The sequence below is a fragment of the Rhinatrema bivittatum genome, chromosome 9, assembly GCF_901001135.1.
Source record: "Rhinatrema bivittatum chromosome 9, aRhiBiv1.1, whole genome shotgun sequence".
Classification (NCBI taxonomy): Eukaryota; Metazoa; Chordata; class Amphibia; order Gymnophiona; family Rhinatrematidae; genus Rhinatrema; species Rhinatrema bivittatum.
Window position 1 is genome coordinate 169981992 of NC_042623.1, and position 7407 is coordinate 169989398.

Sequence of the window (7407 nt, forward strand, 5' to 3'; positions counted from 1 at the left end):
CTTTGAAAATGCAATGCTGTGACAGTAGATTTCATTAGTGTCCTCCTTTCAGTTATCAAATCAAATTTGACCATATTATGATCATTATTGCTAAGTGACCCCAACACCATTATCTCTCACACCAAATCCTGTGTTCAAGGATTAGGTCTAAAATAGCTCCCCCTCTTATTGTTTCTTGTACCAGCTGCCCCTTGATGCAGTCATTTATTTCATTGAGAAATTTTATCTCCTTATTATATCCCAATATGATATTTATCCAGTCAATACTGGGATAATTTAAATTCCCATTATTACTATGTTGCTAATTTTGTTAGTTTCCTTAATTTCTGTTAGTATTTAATTGTCTGACTCTTCATTCTGGCCAAGTGGATGGTAAAACATCCCCACTGTTATTCTATTTCCCTTCTCACATGTAATTTCTATACATAAAGATTCTACAGCACATTTTATTTCCTGCAAACCTTTGTACTGTTTGACTCTGTTATGCCTGTCAGTCGCAGACGGCTGCAACCACGTGTACTTACTTCTTGCACCACTCTCCTGCCCTCCCCGGGTCTGCTCGTGGTGCGGGCCAGTCTACACCGCCGCGTTCCCCGGGACTCCTCATGGTGGCATGGATGCCGTTACCATACACGATGACTTTGGGCCTTCCTAGGCACGCGTGTCCGTTTCACCGGCCCCGCCTTTGAAGCCTCTTCGGTGGGAACCTCGAGGGCGTCCCTGTTTGATGATGTCATTGGACTTCTGTAATTAAGTTCCACCTTTGCCCCCAGCTACCCGACTTGGCAACAAGCTCCGTACATGTCTACAACTCTGCCTTTGTGTTCCTGAGACTTTGCTGCCTAGCCTTTGCTCCTGGACCCTGTCTGGCACCCGCTCCTCGAGGGTCAGTGTGCGCTCCCATGGAGACTCGCTCCCCTGGCCTACCCTGCTCCTCGGGCTGGCTCTGTGCCTCCTGGGTTCTACTCTGCAAGGCTTTCTACTTCTCAGAATTCTCCCTGGAATACCGCAGCAACCTGTGAGTTCCACGACAGGGCTTCCCCGCTCCTCGGGGTTGTGCCTGTGTTCTAAATAGACTATCTGCGTCTCCTCGCTCCTCGGGGCCGTGCCTACAAGTATCAAGAGACTCTCTGAGCTTCCCCCCTCCTTGGGGTTGTGCTCTCATATTCACTGTGACTGTCAGCTTCCCCCGCTCCTTGGGGTCGCGTCTACATTTGACTGCCGGCATTCCCCGCTCTCCGGGACACTGCCTACGTCAGCAGCAGAGAACTGGCTCGGGCTTTCCTGCTCCGTGGGTTGGCCTGCGTGTTTGCATCAACGCCCTCTATGCTGCACAAGCTCCGCCCCTCAGGGCTGCTTTTCTGGAGAACCTCCTGCATGGCCAGTCTTGCGCCTCCTCCCTTCAGGGTCTCAGTTCAGGTACTGCCTCCAGCCTGCCATCCTCCTGGGGTAACCTCCTGTTCCCTGGGGACCTCTCCATCACTGTGCCCAGAGCTCCCCGCTGTGCCTATACCTCGCTTCCTGATGGTGCGGACCTGTGGGGCTCCTCCCCACAGATAGTAACAACTCGCATCTTGGGCCAAGGGTCCACACACCCACAAATCACAACAGACTCAAAGCCCTCTTTAACATAGAGTGCCAATTTTATCCATCCTATCATTGTAATATAATTTGTTCCCTGGTATCACAGTGTGCCATTGGTTATCCTCCTTCAAACAGGTCTCTGAGATGTCAAGTATATCTACCTCTTCATTCAGTGCTATCCATTCTAATTCTCCCATCTTGTTTTTTAGTCATCTAGCATTTCAATATATGTTATTCGTTTGTATTAACAACCTGCTTCTCATTTGAAAGAGTAATTGGGAATTTTTCAGCTATGTCTGCTCTTTACTTAAAGCCACCTGGGCTACTTTAGCATTTATTCCACCCTCTCTATCGGCATGCCCTAACTTCCCTGTTTTGTTAGTATCCTTCAAAGATACATCATTCTGAACCATCCACTCCCGAGTAACTGTCGGCTTTCCCCCATCACCTAAAACTGCTCTCTTTTTGACAGTTTAGTGCCAGCAGCCTGGTTCCACCCTGGTTTTCCTATCAGAAAAGGATCCCGCCCCCCCCCCCCCCAAAAAAAATGTTGCCTAGTTCCTAAAACCTTCTTCCTTGCACCATCGTCTCATCCTTGCATTGAGACTCCACAGCTCTGCCTGCCTCTGGGGTCCTGTGCATAGAATGGAGAACATTTCTGAGAAGGCTACCCTGGAGGATCCTGGATTTCAACTTTCTACCTAAAATCCTAAAATTGGCTTCCAGAACCTCCATCTCATACCTTCCTATGTCATTTTTAACCACATGTATCTAGATAGCCGGCTCCTCCCTCTAAAATTCTATCTATGTGATGCATGAGGTCCACCACCTTCACATCAGGCAGGCAAATTAATAAGTGAGCCTCACATCCATCAACCACCTAATGATCAAATGGCCATCCTAACCATTCCCTCCCAGGCACTTACCCCTGGAGACACAGCCTCAGTGTGATTTGATACTACTTCACCTTGAGGGTATGTTATAGTTACATAACTGCTTGTTGCCATACCAAGGTGATGCTCTACTTTCAGATGACCTATCCCCTCCAAGGCAGCATAGAGACTGCCAGAGTGGATGTGGGAATGCCTTATGTCCCTGAAGGTCTCCTCTATATACCTTGCTGTCTCCCTTAGCTCCCCCAGGTCTGTCAGCCTCCAGAGGTTGGACTCGTTCTCTGAGGGATGGACCCTCTTTGCATGAGTGCACATGTACAACCTCTCGCTAAGTGGTAGATAGTCATAAATTATCACTCAGTGCTAATGAGTAGATAGCCTCCTCTCGCTGCTGGACTACCGTCTGCATCTTAATCTTGTTGAGGTGTTAGTGATTTAAAATTTATAAGGGAGTAGGGATTTCAAATATATAATCTAAACTTCTTTGAGTCTATTGGTTTATTTTATATTTGTCTGTCAATGATCCTCAAGATAATACAATTAATCTATATATAATTACCTGGTTACATATCTTATTCACTCTGGTTTTGAAATAGTTACCTGTTACTGTATCAAAGCTGTTGGTGTAAATTTATAGAACATGATGTTGTGATGCACGCCTTCCGTTCTTCTGCTGCTGGAAAGAGTGAGGAGGCTGTGGAAGCTGAAGCCTAGAAGGTTCATGGTATCCTCTGAAGTTCTTTGTTGGGGATCCTGTGAGAAGTATGCAGATGAGCCATCCAGTCTTCTGCTGCTGGAAAGAGTGCAGGGGCTGTGGAAGCTGAGCCTAGATGGTTGGCAGTGTCCCCCAGCATCCTCCCATGGGGCTGCTGGCAGAAGTTTGCAGATGAGCCTTCCATCCGGCCAACCAGAGTTACCCTGGTAACTTTGGCTAAACAGCGCTGAATATCAGCCCTGACTGGCCAAGGTTTAACCATGCCCTGGGAGCACCTGCAGTGCCACCTCTTTGTGCCTTACTATATTTTATGTGGGCTATAATTTGCCTAGACAAAATTTAGTTAATTTAATGGGGAGGGAGGTGGAAATTTAAAACAGCAAAGTTGGTCCAGCTAACTCCCAAAGGTTGCCGGACAACACCTTTGAATGTCGACCCTATGGTTGATGACAGAGAGGGAAATAAATTCAGAGCCATCAAGACAAGAACAGATTGGTAATACCAGTTCATTGGAAGCATTAACTTTGAATCAGTCTGCACTCAAAAATTAATTAAAACGAATACCAGGCACCATAGGGCCAAAGTTGAAAAGGCCAGTTAGCAGGCTAGGTTGCAGCTGAAGGAAAAAATTGACCAGCTGTATATAAATAAGTGGTACAGACAGAATTTATTAAAAGCCAATCTTTATTCTACTATGGTCAAAATTTAAAAAAAGGTTTTTTATAGAGACAGAAACCTCAGAACTGGTAAACCTTGTATTTTTTTGCAAAGGTTTTTGAAGAACCAGTAAGTTCGATCATAGGTTTCCTGTTGTCTCTTTTTTTGTTTTTTCTTTAAAAAGATTTTTAACTTATATATATCTTATTGGACATAATGTTCTAAATGTTTAGTGAAACTTGACATATTGTGTTAGAGTGAACTTCCCTTACAGTTTTGTGTTACCATTAGTAGCACAGCCGTTATTTTCTGGCTTGTAAATTTTGAGCTGATTTGGTTAATATACCATAAATTAACCTCAATGTGTATTTCATTCAAATTTTTCACTGAGAAAGTTCTTATGCCTTTTCATGTTACAGAATGTCCTTTGAAAACAGTGTCCGTATCAACTTGGGAATACAGCCCAGGTTGGAGCAGGCAAAATAGTTGTTGTAACTTTATGCCTTTAGACAAAATGACATAGTTTGAAGACTTATCGCTTTGCCTTCTATAATGTAGCACTAATTTTGTAAACTTGTTGCAATATGAATGTTTCAAAACAAGTCTGTGCTTATAATCCCCGCCACAGTGTTGCACTTATCTTTCAAACTTGTTGCGATATCTTTCACCGCTTGAAACAAGTGTGTGCCTAGAATCGCCAACGTCAACGTTTCACATGTAGTTTCTTCAGGGCAGATTCTAAGAAACAGCAGGATAACAGAAAAACATTAATTTCCTTAAAGCAATAACAATTTTAGTCATTTTGAAACAAATTTTTGTACTCACGAGACTGTCTGTGGCTGGTAACAAGCGGGCTTCTAACTGCCGACTATCTCGGCTAGGCTTTTTATAGTACTCCTGCGTTTTGAGAAGTGACCAATCGAATCGTTCCCGGTGAACGTGCTGCACGTAGCAGCAAACTTTATTGCATGATTTTTGTTGAGACAATGAACAACTTTAAATCCCCATCGAATTGAATGGGAAAAGACGTCATTGTGACGTGTACATTTTTTAAACAACTTGTAAATATCAACGTACATTAATACTGCAATGTCAGTAAAAGTGTATTTCAACGAAAATGGTATATGATTTTCTTCCACCAGAATATCTTATTGTCTAATTAAACTGTTCCATTCAATTTTACTATTTAATCCCGAGGGTTCCTCCGCACTAAGCTTGAAAATCCATTCGTGTTCTCTACTATATAGGATCTTTTCTCTGTTCCCACCTCTGGCATCTGCTGTTATATGGTCAATGGCAAACCAACGGAGTTCGTGGACTTGATGGTTTTTTGATAAACAGTGCTCTACAATCGGTGCAGTTAGTCTTTTGTTTTTCAAACAGATTTTCTCCTTTAATGTTGAGGGGCATAAGATCTCCTTGAGATTTCTTCCTCTCGAAAAGGCGGTTCTAAATTCGAGTTCTTCTAATCCAGGAATTAATTGGATGAGATGCCAATGTCTACGCATATTTTGAATGGAACAGTTTAATTAGACAATAAGATATTCTGGTGGAAGAAAATCATATACCATTTTCGTTGAAATACACTTTTACTGACATTGCAGTATTAATGTACGTTGATATTTACAAGTTGTTTAAAAAATGTACACGTCACGATGACGTCTTTTCCCATTCAATTCGATGGGGATTTAAAGTTGTTCATTGTCTCAACAAAAATCATGCAATAAAGTTTGCTGCTACGTGCAGCACGTTCACCGGGAACGATTCGATTGGTCACTTCTCAAAACGCAGGAGTACTATAAAAAGCCTAGCCGAGATAGTCGGCAGTTAGAAGCCCGCTTGTTACCAGCCACAGACAGTCTCGTGAGTACAAAAATTTGTTTCAAAATGACTAAAATTGTTATTGCTTTAAGGAAATTAATGTTTTTCTGTTATCCTGCTGTTTCTTAGAATCTGCCCTGAAGAAACTACATGTGAAACGTTGATGTTGGCGATTCTAGGCACACACTTGTTTCAAGCGGTGAAAGATATCGCAACAAGTTTGAAAGATAAGTGCAACACTGTGGCGGGGATTATAAGCACAGACTTGTTTTGAAACATTCATATTGCAACAAGTTTACAAAATTAGTGCTACATTATAGAAGGCAAAGCAATAAGTCTTCAAACTATGTCATTTTGTCTAAAGGCATAAAGTTACAACAACTATTTTGCCTGCTCCAACCTGGGCTGTATTCCCAAGTTGATACGGACACTGTTTTCAAAGGACATTCTGTAACGTGAAAAGGCATAAGAACTTTCTCAGTGAAAAATTTGAATGAAATACACATTGAGGTTAATTTATGGTATATTAACCAAATCAGCTCAAAATTTACAAGCCAGAAAATAACGGCTGTGCTACTAATGGTAACACAAAACTGTAAGGGAAGTTCACTCTAACACAATATGTCAAGTTTCACTAAACATTTAGAACATTATGTCCAATAAGATATATATAAGTTAAAAATCTTTTTAAAGAAAAAACAAAAAAAGAGACAACAGGAAACCTATGATCGAACTTACTGGTTCTTCAAAAACCTTTGCAAAAAAATACAAGGTTTACCAGTTCTGAGGTTTCTGTCTCTATAAAAAACCTTTTTTTAAATTTTGACCATAGTAGAATAAAGATTGGCTTTTAATAAATTCTGTCCGTACCACTTATTTATATACAGCTGGTCAATTTTTTCCTTTGATATATTAGAGACCAGCTGATCCCAATTCTTTTGTCTATTGAAATAATGTAGGTTGCAGCTGAAACCAGACTTACATCTAGCCAGCTAGATTTAAGCCAGATATGGAAGTGCTCAGAGATAGCTGGTAAATTAACTAGCCAGTGCTGAAAATTCAGTGCTAGGCAGCTTAGTTGCTCCGTGTAATATTACCTGGATACCTACAGCCAAATATTCAGCAGGACAAATCTCAGCTAAAGTTATCTATGTAAATCTACCTGGATAACTTTAACCCTTATCGGCTATATTCAGCACAGCAACTAATTCCCTCTCCCCCATCCACCTAAAATAATTAAAATTAGTCACAGGCCATAGCAGCCCAAAGGCCCCCCCCCCCCCCCAATATACAGAGATATTAAAATAAATCTCTTTGCTCTGGGCCCCATCCTACCCCCACATCCCACCTTCCCAGCCTACTGGTAACTGGGAGATGGTAGAGTCTTGGGGGCTTGGGGGGTTACCAGTAGGCTGGACGCAGCTGGGAGCCTGGTAAAAAAAACTCCATCACCTCTTGGCTCAGCTGTGGGGGTTTCCGGGTGAGGTGGGAGCAGGGGGGACTCAGGAGTCAGGCCTTTTATTTTAATATCTGTGGGGGGAGCTCAGGCTGCTCTGGTCTGTAAATTATTTTAATTATTTTGGGGAAGGGATTAGGTGCTATGCACTAACATTCTTTTAAATTATTTTGGGGAGTAGAGCATTGGGCCTTGTAGCCTGCTAGATCTCTTTTGGTTTGTTTTTTGATTTAGGCAGCTATATGATGAATATATAATCTTATATCTCACAATTCCAATAT